The sequence below is a fragment of the Poromitra crassiceps genome (assembly GCF_964638095.1).
Source record: "Poromitra crassiceps genome assembly, chromosome: 6".
Classification (NCBI taxonomy): domain Eukaryota; kingdom Metazoa; phylum Chordata; class Actinopteri; order Beryciformes; family Melamphaidae; genus Poromitra; species Poromitra crassiceps.
The window spans coordinates 60606805-60624319 of NC_139627.1; the positions used below are offsets into that span (position 1 = coordinate 60606805).

Sequence of the window (17515 nt, forward strand, 5' to 3'; positions counted from 1 at the left end):
AGGGGTAGGTGACTTAGTGACTTAGGAGATGACTTAGGGGTTGGTGACTTAGTGACTTAGGGGATGACTTAGGGGTTGGTGACTTAGTGGCTTAGGGGATGACTTAGGGGTTGGTGACTTAGTGGCTTAGGGGATGACTTAGGGGTTGGTGACTTAGTGGCTTAGGGGGTGACTTAGGGGTTGGTGACTTAGTGGCTTAGGGGATGACTTAGGGGTTGGTGACTTGGTGGCTTAGGGGATGGCTTAGGGGTTGGTGACTTAGTGGCTTAGGGGATGACTTAGGGGTTGGTGACTTAGTGGCTTAGGGGATGACTTAGGGGTTGGTGACTTAGTGGCTTAGGGGGTGACTTAGGGGTTGGTGACTTAGTGGCTTAGGGGATGACTTAGGGGTTGGTGACTTGGTGGCTTAGGGGATGGCTTAGGGGTTGGTGGCTTAGGGGTTCCCAACTTGGCCTCGGTGACTTAGTGACTTCCCGAATTGGCGCTGGACTTGGATGACTTAGGGTTGGTGACTTAGTGGCTTAGGGGATGACTTAGGGGTTGGTGACTTATTGGCTTAGGGGATGACTTAGGGGTTGGTGACTTGGTGGCTTAGGGGATGACTTAGGGGTTGGTGACTTAGTGGCTTAGGGGTTCCCAGCTTGGCCTCGGTGACTTAGTGCTGAACCGAATTGTACGATGAGGGGTCCGGAATCCGAATCCGGATCCGGATCTTTCCCCCAGAGGTTGTCGGGAGCGGGGGTGGGCGTCCCCGCAGGTGCTACATGCGTGCAGGAAATTACATTTGGGATATGTGCACACGTTTTCATTGAAATATCTGCAAAGGGAGTCGGGGGTATGGGCATGCCCCTGGGAGGACCCGCTGGTGTCGGGCGCCCAGGAGGGGGCGGGGGTGGGGGCGGCGCCGGACTGAAAGGCCGCCTTTGGGCAGAATTGTGCAGAGTGCCCCGGTTCGCCGCACAAGTAGCAGGTGTTCGCCGGCCGCCCGCTAACCAGCGACGTGAAGATCTGCATGTCCATGATGGACCAGTTAAGCCGCGTATTAGTCTGAGTGATCATCAGGGCGGCTTTAGCGGAAAATGCTTTATGATATTGGTAGAATAGTTTACCGTGGTTGGAGTAGAGGTCCCCTATTAGCGCTAGATATTTGTCTAGCTCATGGCGGCGCTCTGGGTACACTTCGCAAATCACGTCGCGGTAAACGCCAAACGTGTTCAGGAAGTCACATAAGGAAAGGTCTTTGGGCAGGCGGGGGTCGGACGACTTTAAATAGACAGGGGCATCTGGGTCACCCGTAGCCTTCCTTTTACACTCGGGGGATGGCAGGAGTATGCTAACTAAATTAATGTCTCTGCCCTGCAAAATCTGGGACCTCAGTTTGGGGGAAACATTGGCACAGGGAGAAACAAAAGGCCTACCAAATGGGATGGCGGGCATGGCGGACGCCAGGGTGTTCATCTGGGCGGGTTGGGTGGTGGTGGTGGGGAGCACGTCGGCTTGCTGCATGGGCGGGGGCAGGATCGGCTGCTGCGCCAGCTGGGCTGCGGCGAACGTGGGGGGAATGGGGGGGGGGGTTTCCAGGGCCCTCAGACGAGCATCTACTGATCTGCTAGCATCTAGCAGGGACAGCAGAATGGCTCTTGACGACCCCTGTCGGCTCGGCGGAGCTACGAATGGGGCCGTTCCCGCTTCCGGAACAGGGTCTCGTTGGCTAAGCTGTCGTCGCTGTCCATGGACTGCTCTGGCTCGGAACTCGACATGCCAGGAATGGAGTGGGAAGCGTTGAGAGATCTGCGGGGAATATCTGCGGGGAATTTCCACGGGTAGAGAAGGTTTGAGGGTGCTGATTCGGTCTCCAGATATGGTGCAAAACAACGCTTCGGAGGACGGCTTCAGGGGAGATGGACTGCCGTGAAGCTAGCTGCTGTTATGATCGGCCAGAGAGAGAGAGAGGTGACGTAGAACCCTTGCTATATATATGAGAATTAACTGACGTCATATCTGACGTCATTACGGACGTCATACTAAGACTTTGACTGACCACGTCATACTAGAACTTGACTGACGTCAGGGGTGATCGGATTAGATTATGCACGAATGGCCTTCTGCTTGAAATATGGTCTAGAGACCTCACTTCATAGTGATTCTTGTTTGTTTTATGTGATCCCGGTTTTTAAGCAAACCGGATCCAGTTTCCTTGTATGTGTACATCCTGAACAAGGTACATCCTGTACAAGGTACATACTTCATTGGACTCAATGATTCACAGATGTATCAAACAAATGTATGTTATACTGATACAAATGACCAAATTACCACAAATTCAACATGTAACGCCATTTTCTCAATAATTTTGGTCAACACACTTTGGGTTGTTATCAGCTTGTTATCACTGGCATAGCCAGACGTGGCACATTTGGGGTGCCTCAGATCAGTCCTTGTAACGAGGACCTTGTTATCACCTTGTTATCACTGGCGTATAGCCAGACTTGGCACATTGGATGTGACCCAGATCAGACATTGTAATGAGGACTATATTTTGATCAAAAATAATACAGACAATATATATATATAGTTAAAGGCCGGCTTTTCCGTGGGGGATATGAATATATATTAAATCTCACGCCCCTAAGGTTTTCAAATCCGTTGAAATTTTTGAAATTGGTTGTTTACAGCCTGAGATATCACCAGAAATCCACTCTGTGTGTGTGTGTGTGGGGGGGGGGGGGGGGGTGGGGGGGAGGTGCGGGTGCGGGGACTCGAAATACTACATTTCCCACAATGCACTGGGCTCGCGTGGCCTTCGTTTCCATGCCCACCCATGCACATATATGTTTGCCAACCGCCATAAAACTCAAAGAAGAAGAAGAAGAAGAAGGCTTCGACAATATTACATGGAGCGAAGAAGAAATAAATCGAAAATAAATCGAAAATAAATTGCCTCCAAATTGCACCAAATTTAAACTGAAGTATATATGTCGGGAGATGTCTTCATAAAAAAAATTTCATGCATTTTAAGGCAATTTCGTAAGAGTTACGCGCATCTGATGTTGTAACTATTTTCTCTAAAAATGTGTAAAAACGGGTACATTGCTCAGCGTTGATTTCGTTACTTCAACCCACCTACTACTAGATGTAAAATTTGACGAGCTTTCCAATGCCGCCAGTCACGTGTCTGTCCGTGCTTCCGTTCCCGAGAAAATCGTCTCTTTGCAAGAAGCTATGGAAAGCTAACCTAGCTACAGCAGGCTAGGTGGTCGAAAAAGATGGCTGCCTTTTTGTTTTTCTTCAGACCTCTGAAGACGTTTTGCGTCAGAGCGACATGCAAATAATGTGAGAGATGGATGATAGGTCAGGCAGGGAACAACCAATTTCAAAAATTTCAACGGATTCGAAAACCTTAGGGGCGTGAGATTTAATATATATTCATATTCCCCACGGTAAAGCCGTCCTTTAAGTGACTAATTCACTAATACAATTGTAACATCTTGTATAATATATTCAAAGTATTGTTAATTGTTAATTATTAATCAAAAACTGGAAATACTGTAAATACTGTAAATAAACTAAACTAAAACTAAAACTTGGAACTTGTACTGTGTGTTAATTTAATGTGGTTTTGAAACACACAACCACATATAAAATCTCAAGTGAGATTTTGAGAAAGAAAAAAGAAAGATCCGGATATTGTTTGATTTCGTTTGATTGGCTGAATGAATTAAATTGAATGAAATGCTGTCCCTAGCGGCTGCCGGGGGAGTTTCCAAATTTGCACTGTCTCCCTTATCTCCATAATGCATTATGGGTAGTCAGATACTACCGATACTTTGGCTAATGTAGCAACTAACGCTACTTACTTTACATTGCAGTAAAACGCCACTGAATGACCATATTGATTTATCTTGATTTTTGATTTAACCCCAGCGCTGGTTAGTTGTTTATAACGTGACTATATTTATAACGTTATAACGTTCACCGGTTTCTGGGCTGAATCCCAATAGTCTGAATACAGAGTTAAATCTGAATACGTTAAATGGTCCCCCATGTTATGGACGTTAGATGTATGGTATCTATATAATTACGTGTGTCTACTAACATAAGATAACATATGATAATTTGCTCAACTATTACTTGCCACCCGATGCCTTGCGGTGTTCTTATTCTTACTGTTCTTATTATCCGATGTTTGTCGTCAATTTTTCTCGAAACGGGGGAGAGGCCCATTGACAGAAGAGCCCCGTTGGCTGAGGGGGGAGGAGTTTGTGTGAATAAGTAGCCGTGGCCCTATACGATTTCTGCACTGAAAAATCCGCTACATCCAGCTTTTTTACAGCCGCGTGTATTTGTCACCAGCTCCCATGCTTCCAGTTGAGAATAATAACAACTCCACATGCGGATGGCCTGTAGCAGCGGACACGGAGGTGCTCAATTGTGACAGCAGATTGGCTGCTGCAGGCACAGCTACGTTATGCTTCAATGAAGCAGCTGCATACGGACGGATGCGATGCGATTTCCTTTTCCCCAACGACTTCTTCTGTGTGTTTTACTCCACGTTCTCTCATCTGGAGAGCGCTGTCGCCACCTAAGGGTTCTGTAAAATAGGTTAGACACATTCAATAGCTCTCATATTGTAAGAGGCGATGTAAGAGGCTTAGATCGACACCCCCCCGTCAAAAAAACAATTTGGCAATATGGTCATTCACGTTACTAAGCATGGCATGCTGGAACGAACACTTTCTTCCAGGTGTCATACGTGTTTTGGAATCTCAAGGCATCGATGCTACCCCTATATGTCTGTTGTAATGAAATAATGAATAACATTATTACACAATATAATCCTTAATTTAAAATTAAATATTCCTCTAAATATTGCTCCTCTAATATATAAGTTGCAGACTCTCATTGTTCAACATTGTACGTACACCGACTCCCTTTACCCCATGGGAACTGGTCACTGGGTAGGGTTTGAGTCAGGGTTAGGGTTTGGGTCAGCGATTTCCAGAGGTTTGGGGTATCGACGGGAAAAAACGTGAAAAGAGTTATTTCTTTTTATTATCGTTATTGTTTATTTGAACAGGGGCAGTACACAGTAAACATATTGCATATAAAAATATTACCACCACAGGTGCAAACCTACATCACCAAATACACCATGGGCATAATCGTACAGTTACGTTGAGCTTCTCCTCCTTGCTCATCGGTCGCCGTCGCCACAGAGCCTGCGAAACAATACGAAATGTATAAAAAAACTTTGTCTTTACATCTGTACAAAATGTAGTAATTCCTAGGAATTAAAGCTTAGTTTGGCGGTCTCTCTCTCTGAGAGTGTCAAGTCAAAGGCTGTGAACGTGTCAAATTGTTTGTTAACTGGACAAAACACTTGAAGACTCCGACTCGGTGGACACTGATGAAATGTGCCCTCGCTTTTTGGTCATAAGAGTGGCTTTCTGGCTGGACCTGCTGCTGAGCATCAGCGCGCTCTTGGCTGACTTCTTAAACCTGACTCCCAGGAAGGCGTACAGGATGGGGTTGAGGCAGCAGTGGAGTAGGCCAGCGCCTCCGTGATGGAGACCCACTTGTGCACGCCTTGCTCCAGCGCGCAGCTGTGGGGGATGACGTTGAGTTGGTTGAGCAGCGTGTCCCCGAGGATGCCGATGCAGTACGGCAGCCAGCAGCCGAAGAAGCACAGGATGAGGATGATGGTGGTCTTCAGCGCCTTCCTCTTCACCATCTGGCCATTGGCGCCCTGCGACAGCTTGGCGATGATGATGCAGTAGCAGGTGAGGATGACCAGCCCGGGCAGCACGAAGCCCACCAGGATGTGCTGGAAGCGGAACGCCGCCATCCACACTTTGCTGGAGTCCTGCGGGATGGGAATCACAAGGTTAGTCACGAGATGATACTATATAAATTATTTGGACGATGATATGATATTTGCTGATTTTACAAAGTGTCTTGACACGATACAATTTCAATTCAAATTATTCCCATTAAACAAGATAAGTTGATCTGTGAGTGCTGTTTTTTTTTTGTTTTTTTTTTCCCTTTACTTTTTGTCCTTGACCTTTCACTTATGGTCATAAGCCATGCACATCTATGCTTCATCGCCTTGGATTTACAACGCGTACCTTAAAGATGACGATATCAATATTTTCCTTTTGCAAATTGCAATGATACGATATTGATACAATACAATATCTATCGATATATCGCTCTAGAATATGGTCCCAACCCTACAATGCGCTCGCAGATGACCGTGGGGCCCGACGTCTCCACGATGTCCTCGCCGAAGAGCTGGTCTGAGGGTGTCACCATGTCCTGTGCCTTGGCGAACACCAGGTCGGGCACGGTGAGCAACGCAGCGGGCAGCCACACGCCCAGGTAGATCACCTTGTCTGCCAACAGCTTCCTGGTGGCCTGGCTGTTGGTGGCCCGCACCACCGCCAAGTATCTGTCCAGGCTGATGAAGGCCAGGATCAGGACGCTGCTGTAGAGGTTGACGGTGTAGATCATGTGCACGGCCACGCACAGGAAGCTACCGAAGTACCAGTCGCTGGCCGCATCCACCGCCCAGAAGGGCAGCGAGAGCACGAACAGCAGGTCGGCCACTGACAGGTGCAGCTGGTATTTGTCCGTCATGGTTCTGACCTTCTTCTGGTAGCCCATGACACAGATGACTAATCCATTGCCCACGATCCCCAGAAGGAAGATTATTCCGTACACCACCGGTAAGAAGATCCGGTAGAATTCTTCGCTGAGCGCTCGGCCGCACGGCTCCTCGCCAAAGTCGATATTGTCATAGTCCTCCCCGGACCCATCCGAGTCGTTCTCGGAAATGTTGAAGACCTGGAATAAGAAGGGGTGGAAAAGGTTAGGGTCAAAAATGGAGATCTGTCTCACAGAACATAGGCCACGTGTGTCTGTTATGAGACTGTTACTGTTTGGCCTGGTCAGTCTGAGTTGTCTCTCAAAGTTTGAATGAAGGCTGAACCATAACTTTAATACAGATTTCATGAAAGGAACTACCAGCAAAGTACTACACAAGTCCTCTCAATTAACATTTTTATAAATGGCTGACATGCAAATATGACAGGAAAACTATGCCCATCGGAAAGTTTGGAAAAGTACATTATGGGAGAATATATATCGCACGCACACACACGCACACAATCAAGCTGATAGGTTACTCACGATAGTAAACTCAATATTCAGTGGCAAGACAAACCCATATATTACCGGAGACTTAAAACATATATAGCCGAGGCAGGCAGGCCCTAGGCGTAGGCTACTGGGCACCACAGCCTATATCCCTCCCTATTGCCTGCAGGATAATTCATGCTTTTTTAAAGTAGGCTAGCTAAATTTGACCCTTGCGTGTATTTCTTTGCAAGAACATAGTTGGATAGATTTTCTGCATGCCTAAATACAGCCTACATAAAACAAGAAAGTAGGATAGGCGAACTAACGTAAACGACCGATTCTGAGGAGAGAGATTTTAAAAAAAAAGGGGGCAAAAAAGGGGTAAAAATATAAACCTGCAGCTAAGGTCATAATAAATGAAACCAAACAGAAAGAGCACTCACCTCATAGAATGATGCCATGTTAACCAAGCGTTGATAACGTTCTTTTTGGACAGGCTCCTATGTGTGTGTGTGAGAGAGAGATGTGTCTGCAACTTTAGAGCAGTGATCTAACTACTAAAGTAGGGTGTTCCGGGGCGCTGCTTCTTCAAGCAAAAAGCAGAGCAAGTAATGCTGGAACGTTTCACTTTTTCTTTATTCCAGTTGAAGATTTCACAATCTCAACCAATCTCAATCTTGTTACACCCCAGTGTTGTGCTCGTTATTTGGGTGAATTTAGTTAGGTAAAATAAAATATTAATAATCCAAAAATTATTAATATTTCATAAAATTATTAAAATATCAAAATATGTAATCCTTGATAAGGAGTAACCTAGGGGCACCACCTGCGTTGCAGGACCTAACCTGAATCACCTTTAGTCTTATCTGAAGTGGGGGAGTTTCTAATCCTTAAGCAACAGTTCACCACAGTTATCACAAAATCACTCTGAAACAGTTGAATTATATTAAAAGTTGACACTATTTATTATATATAAAATAATAGAGAGGTATTGGCAATACAGTCAATGAATTTCAGTTATAACTAAGTTATATTCTAAAACACTTCGATGCATTGGGGGAGAAAGCGTGATGTTATGAGAATTTGTCTGCAGGGAAAGTGTAAGGCACCGGTTGGACACTAGGGGGAGGCAGAGTGTGTGTGAGTGTGTGCGTGGCTGTGAAACTATGCCGATCTCTACCCAAAATGGCGGACCTGGAGTGGTACGCCCGACACAAAATGGATGACAAAGGGGTGTGTGTTCGACCCCAAGATGGACGACACAGGAGTGGGTGTGTTCGGCACAAAATGGAGGGCACAGGAGTGTAAGCTCGGCACAAAATGGAGGTCAGCCGACCAGTAGCTATGTGTGTGTTTTTATAGGGGAAAGGTTCGTGCACGCGCTTACGCACGTGCCCGTGGGGGAGAACTAACGCTGTTTAGATGGCAAAAGGGCCGCGAGGTGCTCACTTCACCACGGTTAGGTGTAACTGACGTTTAACTGGTGAAATGAGTTCCCCTCGGCTCATAGGCTATCTTAGACCCGCTTCAGCGGCTCGGTGAAGAGTTAAATAGCTAGCGTTTAAACACTCGGATTCAGTAATGCATGTATGAGCACAATTACAGTCAGACACAACAGTCACAGATGAATTTACAGTATCATATCAGTCAATCATGTATATCTATAGATATATATCGTCTAACTCTAAACAATTCTAAGCCCGGACTTGAGTGATCAATTCAGGTCTCTTACTTGGCGTGCACGCTCAGTCCTGCACACGCGTGTGCAGTGGTTTGTTATGGTCGGTCTCGCAAGGTTCCTCCGGCGCGGAGGGGGGGGATGCTCGTCTAGCGTGCGTCCGCTGTCCCGTGCAGGAAGGAAGGGGTGGAGGAATGAGAGCAGGCAGTCGAACTCAACTGGCCAAGTTGGATTCTCGGATCTGCTGTCGTCTCGGTGGAGGAAAGGAGGGCCTCACAGCTCGCTTATTCGGGTTGAAGGCACTCGCCGGGTCGAGGCGATGCGGATCGGGTTCAGGATACCAAAGCTAGCTTAGCTCTGATGCAGGTATCGTCAGGCCTGGTTGCGGCCTTGCTGCTCAGCTGCGAGGAGGGGGGAAGGGCGGTTTGTCTCGAGTTAAACCACACGTCCTGTCGTAGCGATGTGCCACTTAGAACTTCTCAGAGGAGGACCTGTCTGTAGCGGAGGCTACGTAGGAACTAAAAATTTTCGGCTTCAAACCTGTATATAATGTGATGTGCAGGGCGTGTCTTTGCTGTAGTTGAGGCACACCGATTGGCTCATCTTATCTCACTGCGGGGGAACAAAAGAGTCGGCTCGGTCCCCTGTAGTTTTATCAGAGGTGTGTTATTCAACTAGCCCAAATGGCCAGTGCCTGTCTGTGGGGGTTGTGTCTCCCACTGTGTCTCCTCCAGGACAGCTAGTATTCATCCAACATGTCTTTCATTCAATGTCAGTGTTCATTCAACATGTCTTTCATTCACTGTCAGTGTACATTCAAAATGTCTGGCCCAACATCAGAGTTGCGGGGTCCCGCCCCTAGGGACAGGGTTTCCGGTAGAAAGGGGGCGCGGCGTTCTTTTTTCTTTTCTCTTTTTTCTTTCTCAAAATCTCACTTGAGATTTTATATGTGGTTGTGTGTTTCAAAACCACATTAAATTAACACACAGTACAAGTTCCAAGTTTTAGTTTTAGTTTAGTTTATTTACAGTATTTACAGTATTTCCAGTTTTTGATTAATAATTAACAATTAACAATACTTTGAATATATTATACAAGATGTTACAATTGTATTAGTGAATTAGTCACTTAACTATATATACTGTATATATTGTCTGTATTATTTTTGATCAAAATATAGTCCTCATTACAATGTCTGATCTGGGTCACATCCAATGTGCCAAGTCTGGCTATACGCCAGTGATAACAAGGTGATAACAAGGTCCTCGTTACAAGGACTGATCTGAGGCACCCCAAATGTGCCAAGTCTGGCTATGCCAGTGATAACAAGGTGATAACAACCCAAAGTGTGTTGACCAGAATTTGACCTAAATTATTGAGAAAATGGCGTTACATGTTGAATTTGTGGTAATTTGGTCATTTGTATCAGTATAACATACATTTGTTTGATACATCTGTGAATCATTGAGTCCAATGAAGTATGTACCTTGTACAGGATGTACCTGGTTCAGGATGTACACATACAAGGAAACTGGATCCGGTTTGCTTAAAAACCGGGATCACATAAAACAAACAAGAATCACTATGAATCACAATATGAAAGAGTGTCTATTTTGAAAAGTGTGTGTGTGTGAAAGGAATATATGCACAGTTATAGACAGTTACGTATATGAGAGGGGGCCAACACTCTTGACTCTTTTTTCTTTCTCATAAATCTCACTTGAGATTTTATGTATGGGGGTGTGTTTCAAAAACACATTAAAGCACAATTAATTGACATTAAGACCTGTTGGATTCAAACTCATCAGCTGAAAACTGATCAGCTGTGTTTATTTAAAACTTTAACATGCTGTACATTTGTTTTGATAAGGTGGGCAAAACAATCATCTATACTTTATAGTTAATATATAGTTAATATAAGCAAATCTCAGAAAATACATATAACTAATAGTTATATTATGAATCTCATCTTACAAACTACAGTGCAAAAGCATTACTTGCTTTGCTTAACCAATTTACCAATTTAATTTACCACAATATGTATCATGTCAGGGCCAGGTACAGTGTGTTGAGTTAAATACAGACTGTATAGTGTGTGCCACAGAATGATGAACAAAGTTGTATCATACACACAATGGACAATAATCATATAATTTCCCCCCGGTCATTACTGACCTGACTGATAATACCATGTTTGTTTGTCTTATATTGATAGTGCTTTATTCAGTTATATTATATCCAGTTTTTTTTTCCGGTTGAAGATTTCTCAACCTCAATCTTGTTACTTTTGTACATCAGTACAGAGTACTGACTAACAGTTCATGCGTGTTCTCATGGTGTTCAAACCCAGACACAAGTCAAATGTAAAAAATAATGTGTAAAACATTTCAGCAAGTCAGAACATGAAAAGTTCTGACAGAGTTATACAGATTATTACACGCTACATATTATTTATGTACCATAACACGTCTTGTGTAGTAGCATAACATGCTGACACCACTTGTCATAAACTGTTTACTGTTTAAACATTGTAAGCCTGACAAAAACAATGATGACGCATCATGAGGTATAAAACAGAAAATCATTGACACAGCCAACTGATATGTAGGCTTGTATGTATGTATGACACACTAGGCATGACCTGAAATTACACATTGTGTAATTAGAACCGCAAATCACATGCCATTAAAAACAACCCACTTGTAAGTATGCAAGTATGAAAGATTGCAAGTATGCAATAACTTACAATAACCTGAAATTACACATTGTGTAGGCTAATTAGTACCGCAGATCCATCAATCCTGTGTCTGTTTTACGTGACGTGTAAAACATTTCAGCAAGTCAGAACATGAAAACCCATGTTTGACTATTATGAGTCACTAACATGTATATATGCAGCACACATTTCAGCAAGTCAGAACATGAAAACCCATGTTTGACTATTATGAGTAACTAACATGTATGTATATATATATGCAGCACACATTTCAGCAAGTCAGAACATGAAAACCCATGTTTGACTATTATGACTAACTAACATGTATGTATATATATGCAGCACACATTTCAGAAAGTCAGAACATGAAAACCCATGCTTGACTATTATGAGTAACTAACATGTATGTACTTTTGTGCCAGGTCTATGAAACCAGCCCAATATTGTAACACATTTACACATATTGGCTAACATTAGTGGTACAGACGACCCTTGCAGGCACCAGGATAAGGGTTTGGTATACAAATCTGACAATCTGAGAAAAATCTGCATGCATGCAATGCATGTTCACATTACTAACATTAACACTCTCTATAGTTACTATGAGTTTCACTCAAGTGCATGTGTAAATTCACTGGCTAGAAATGGTTAGAAATTGGCTACAACACAAATGTTTTGGATCGGCCTGCCATTTTGATGAGCTCTTTTACCAGTTTTTCTTTGTACTCACCACTCCAATCTTCATAAGCATACACATTATCACCAAACAAAACACTCCAATCTTCATAAGCAAACACATTATAACCAAACAAACAAAACACTCCAATCTTCATAAGCAAACACATTATCACCAAGCAAAACACTCCAATCTTCATAAGCAAACACATAACCAAACAAAACACTCCAATCTTCATAAGCAAATACATTATAACCAAACAAAACACTCCAAACTTCATCCCCAGCAAGTGAGACATGTTATCTTGACATTCTGTGCACTGATGGGCGTTAAGAAGGGTTAAATTAGCTTCATAGCGCTACGAAGCTTTTGGGAAACCCAGCCAATATCATTACATAATATATTACATATTACATATTACTGGCTATAGACAGTATAGTAGCTACTTCCTGGGACAACAAAGAGTTGTGTCCATGTCAACCACTAGCCCTAATGGTAGACCACTAGCCCTAATGGTAGACCACTACCCTTTCCACTATCCACTTTCCACAAGCTCCACATTTGTGCCAAAGTTGAATTAAGCTATGTTATTTAGAATGCTACTATTATTGTTGACAATATTGTAACAATAGCCACATTGTCTGAAATCCCTCATCTATAGGCTTGTAAGGAGAGGAGAAGAGAGGAGAGGGAAGAGGAGAGGAGAGAAGAGGAGAGGTGAGAAGAGGAGAGGCGAGAAGAGGAGAGGAGAGAAGAGGATAGGTGAGGGGTGGTGAGGAGAGGAGAAGAGGGGGGAGGGGGGACAAGGAGAGCAGAGGAGAGAAGAGGAGAGGAGAGGAGAGGAGAGGAGGAGAGGCAAAGTTGAATTAAGTTATGTTATTTAGACTGATGCTATTATTGTTGGCATATTATAAGTGTGATATACATTTTAATTTTATAACAATTGTATTACAAAGATTATTATTATATACCATTATTATATATACTTGGTGCTTGTCTACAAAACATAAAGTCTCACAGTAAATTAACCAATTCTGTGTGGAGGACTAGTTAGTTAGTCAGTTTATTGACAACCATAGAAATATTCACAATATATACAACTATTAACACCTTGATTGCCAGCGACGAGTGTACTCGTCAAACACAATCCAGCTGTTAACTGCCAGCGACGAGTGTACTCGTCAAAAAAATCGATTTTTTTTTTTTGACGGTAGGTTGTGCATCTAAGCCTTTTACATCTCTTATATAGGTATTGGACGTGTACAACGTGTACAACCCATTCCACCGACCCACTAAGTGGCGACAAGGAAGGAGGAAGGCAAGCAAAAAGCAGTGTGACTGAAGCCATTCTCATGAAGGTGGATTGGCGAAGGCGCTTTCATTTTCGCGCTGATTGCTGGCGGTGCGGGATTGCAGATTTGCATAGTGGATTGCGGGTGGGACACACTTTGAAACACGCAGCATAATATGACCAGAATCGCAAAAGCTTCATCAAAGCCCTCAACCAAAACTCCAAGACGCGAGCGAGTCCAACCAGACTTCCTCAAAGAGCGGCCGCACAGACAGGCACACACCCGCACAGCAGCAGCAAAGCAATGGTGACAAGCGGGGACTGCCCCCTAGTCCGACACCAAATTGGAAACAAATCCCATTCTAAAAGGCTTTTAGAATGGGATTTTCAACCCATTCTTTTTTGTTTCTTTTTCGCTATAATTTAGAGTAATTTAATTTCTATTCAGAAATTTATTTGAGAGGTCGAGAGTATGAGAAAGTGCATTTGCAAAGGTAGGAAAGTGCTGTTTGAGCAGAGGGAAGTTTACTGCTGTTATGGAGGAAATTACTGTTCAAACTATTGTTTAGGTCTTACTGATGCCAAAAATGAATGGTTAAAGTGACTGTTCTATCGAATTTCAGAAAAAGCCGTTTATCTCTAAATATTTTTTCTGATGCTGAAACCATGCTGTATTCAAGTGCTAATGCTTACATAACTACTAACTCTACAAACTAACTCTTTTAGACAGAGAAAGCACACATTCTATTAGTTATTTTTAGATGATTGGTGTTCACGAAGTCGTAACAGAAGAGAAACCTCGGCTCTTGTAAAATGAGCCTAGAATCCTCAAAAAAAAACCTGGCAGAAGCTACCTACAGCAAGAAAAAAATGGCTGGCAGTCAATGTGTTAAAATAATCATATAAAATACGAAAAATAAAAACAATGGGCCCAATCACATAACAGATACATAAAACTAAGATGTTTGTTCACGTTCCAAGATAGCTAAGCATTTACTCAGCATAGATAGCATTTTCTTGTCCATATTTTGAAATAATACCCGTAGGTCGCGGATATCCTGGGTCTGGGGTGTCATAACGAGATGGGTCCATGCTACGGTAACGTTATATCAATTCGAGAAAAACTAGCTAGTTAGAAATGGCAAGACCAGGCCAATTCTATTCACAGATCGTAGTGTATGCTAGCTAGCTAGCGCTAAGCTAACACTGATTCAATGTCACCATATGTTTGAACCAAATGCTGTACAACACAAACAAGTTGCAAACCATTAATACTTACGCTCACATGTATAGTGATGCAGCTGCTGCTATCATGTTGTTTTGTTTATTGTATCCAACTCGTCACGGGGAGGAAGACTAGTGCAACGTAACGAACTCTGATAGGGCACATAGGTTGGCGTAACCTATGTGGGGTTCGAAATAACCATAGCCAGTAAATATAATAACGCATCCGAGATATAAACGTTATGAATATAGCCACGTTATAAACAACAAACTAACGCTGGTGATCCGTATGGAAACATTGTTACTCGAAATGGTTAAAAGTTATATCAATTTGGTCATTCAGTGGCATTTTACTGCCATATAACATAACTAACTAGCGGCTATAATAGTAGCCACAAAATTGATCAAATTTAATTCAAAGCTTGAATGGCGATACGCAATCTTCAAACAATATCAAAATCATCATGGTGATGTCACATCACAATTGGATCCGGAGTGGGAAAAACATGGGAAAATACATAATATCACAGATGATCTGGGATGTGATCTGAGATGGAGAAACTGGAATGTTTCAATGTGTCATGTTTGCCTGAGAAAACCTGCCCACAATCTAATGCGCGCTATGTTTGGGGCTGGCTGTGAATATGTGTGTGTGTGTGTGTGTGTGTGTGTGTGTGTGTGTGTGTGTGTGTGTGTGTGTGTGTGTGTGTGTGTGTGTGAGTGGGTGGTGGTTGTGTTGTGTGTGTGTTGCCCGGATGGAATCTACAGAATAGCCTGGGAATACCCAGAATGCTTTGCTCTGTCTAACTTTTATCAATAAATTAGTATAAGATAGCCTGCACAACATGCAATTATGGAATATTTGCTGTATACATTAGTATAAGATAGGCTATACTAGCCAAGATAGCCTGCACAGCATGCAATTATGGAATATTTGAATGGTGGACAAAAAATAAAATAAAAAAATATAGGCTATTAGGCCTGTGGCCTTAACAGGCCTTGACAGACACGCAAAGGATATGTGGGGGGATGGGGTGAAAAACTGTGCGCTCACTCGCAAGACATTATGCGCACCTCTTCGTTCTTACATCGTTTTCAGCAGTAGCTATTCATAGCTTTCAAGGGGCGTTACGTGCTGCCGGGAACGCCCACCTGACGGTCAAAAAAACAACAAGTTTATTTAAAACGGGAGTGATTGTGTAGACAGCTTTGCCAAGCTTTATACAGGCCGGCCGTGGTAATAGACAAATAAAACGTGTGGGGATGGGATGGGAGGGGGAGCCTGGGGGGCGGGTGAGTTAGAGAAATACTTGAGCAACCAGTGGAATCTGTCGTTGGTGATGGGCTGAGATAGAGAAACACTTGAGCGAGCAGAGGAATCTGTAGGCAGTGAAAATGGTCGCCGGTGTTAACAAATAGTAGTTTCAGTTCCTAAAATGGCCAAATTGCATTTGGCCGAGATCAAAAAGCCATTTCAACACCACACCAGATGGGCCTGGTTGATACAAAGATATCAGTTTGTTACAAACCCCCCTAGACACAAAAAACAGTTTTTGTGTGTTTCGTCATTTAATCAATTTGTGTGCGCCAGACCCGCTCGTGACGGCTGTTAGATACCGGAAGCGCGTTGCCTCATGGGCTGCTGGTGGCCTGTTGGTATGGGTGAGAATTAAGCTGTGAAAAAAAAATGCAAAAGCCTACAAACTGGTCTATACTGATATGGGTGAAAAGAGGATGTGTACTATAGGGAACAACTGAATTAAACACTTTTTTACAAAAGGGTTTAAACACAGGGCAAATGAGGAAGTATCCCATATTCGCCCACCTGAAAAATTGACTTTTGTACAAAAAGAAGCCACGCCCCCTTGATGATGTAGGTGTCCTAAACACGCCCCCTCGATTATGATTGTTTTTTCTTTTAGAAAGGATGTAGGTATCCTAACTAACTACTCAGGGGGTCCGCGAAAAGTTTTCAGTAAAATAAAATACAAACTTTTTGTTGTTGCAAAAGCTTCATAGTTCAACGAAAATATTGTATGCTTTAAATCTAAAATGGTTCATGGATTACATTCTAATCTAACAAACCTATCAATTTAAAAGTCAAGCACGTTACCGTGGAAACAATTAAGCTCAGCCCAAAATCACAAATCAGAGTGAGGGGGTCCCCGGTATATTTTCCATCTTGTAAGGTGTCCTTAACTGAAAAACATTTGAGAACCTCTGACCTAGACAGTACACTTAGTAAATATAATTTATTAAACCTTGATAATTTAATTGTGTTTTTTGACCTCCGTTTAGTTTATAAAATACTCCACAATGCTGCCCCTCCACCATTGCAAACCTTTGTACAGTCCTGCTCTGAGATAAGAACTAGAGCACTAAGGTCTGCATCGAGAGGGGACTGTAATGTTCCTCTGAAAAAGTCTGTATTCGCCCAGGCTGCTTTCTCCTTTAAAGCAATAAAGGAATGGAATAAGTTACCCAGTAATATAAAAAACTTTCCAACCTACAATAGTTTCTCCCGTGAAGCTAAGAAGTGGTTCCTGAGCAACCAGTATTGCCAGCACTAACCTGTACTGCCAGTACTGTCTGGTGTGTGTGTGTGTGTGTGTGTGTGTGTGTGTGTGTGTGTGTGTGTGTGTGTGTGTGGGGTGTTTTATTTTTGGCATCTGTATAGATGTATGCATGTATGTATTCTATACTCGATGTCTGTTGCCTGCGGCTGTCTGGTATCTGGATGTTTTTTTTTTTATATATTTCTTTTACCTTATTGTCCATATTATTTTATCT

The 17515-nt window shown here is 43.1% G+C and overlaps 1 pseudogene across 1 annotated transcript; it reads right to left on the reverse strand.

Moving 5' to 3' along the window:
• Positions 1-5363: 5363 nt before the first annotated feature.
• On the reverse strand, positions 5364-7601 carry LOC310778003 (C-X-C chemokine receptor type 4 pseudogene; annotated as a pseudogene). Its single transcript has 3 exons — positions 7584-7601; positions 6277-6846; positions 5364-5863 (listed from the first exon to the last, which is right to left on the reverse strand). The product of its transcript is annotated as a C-X-C chemokine receptor type 4 pseudogene (transcript).
• Positions 7602-17515: the final 9914 nt, after the last annotated feature.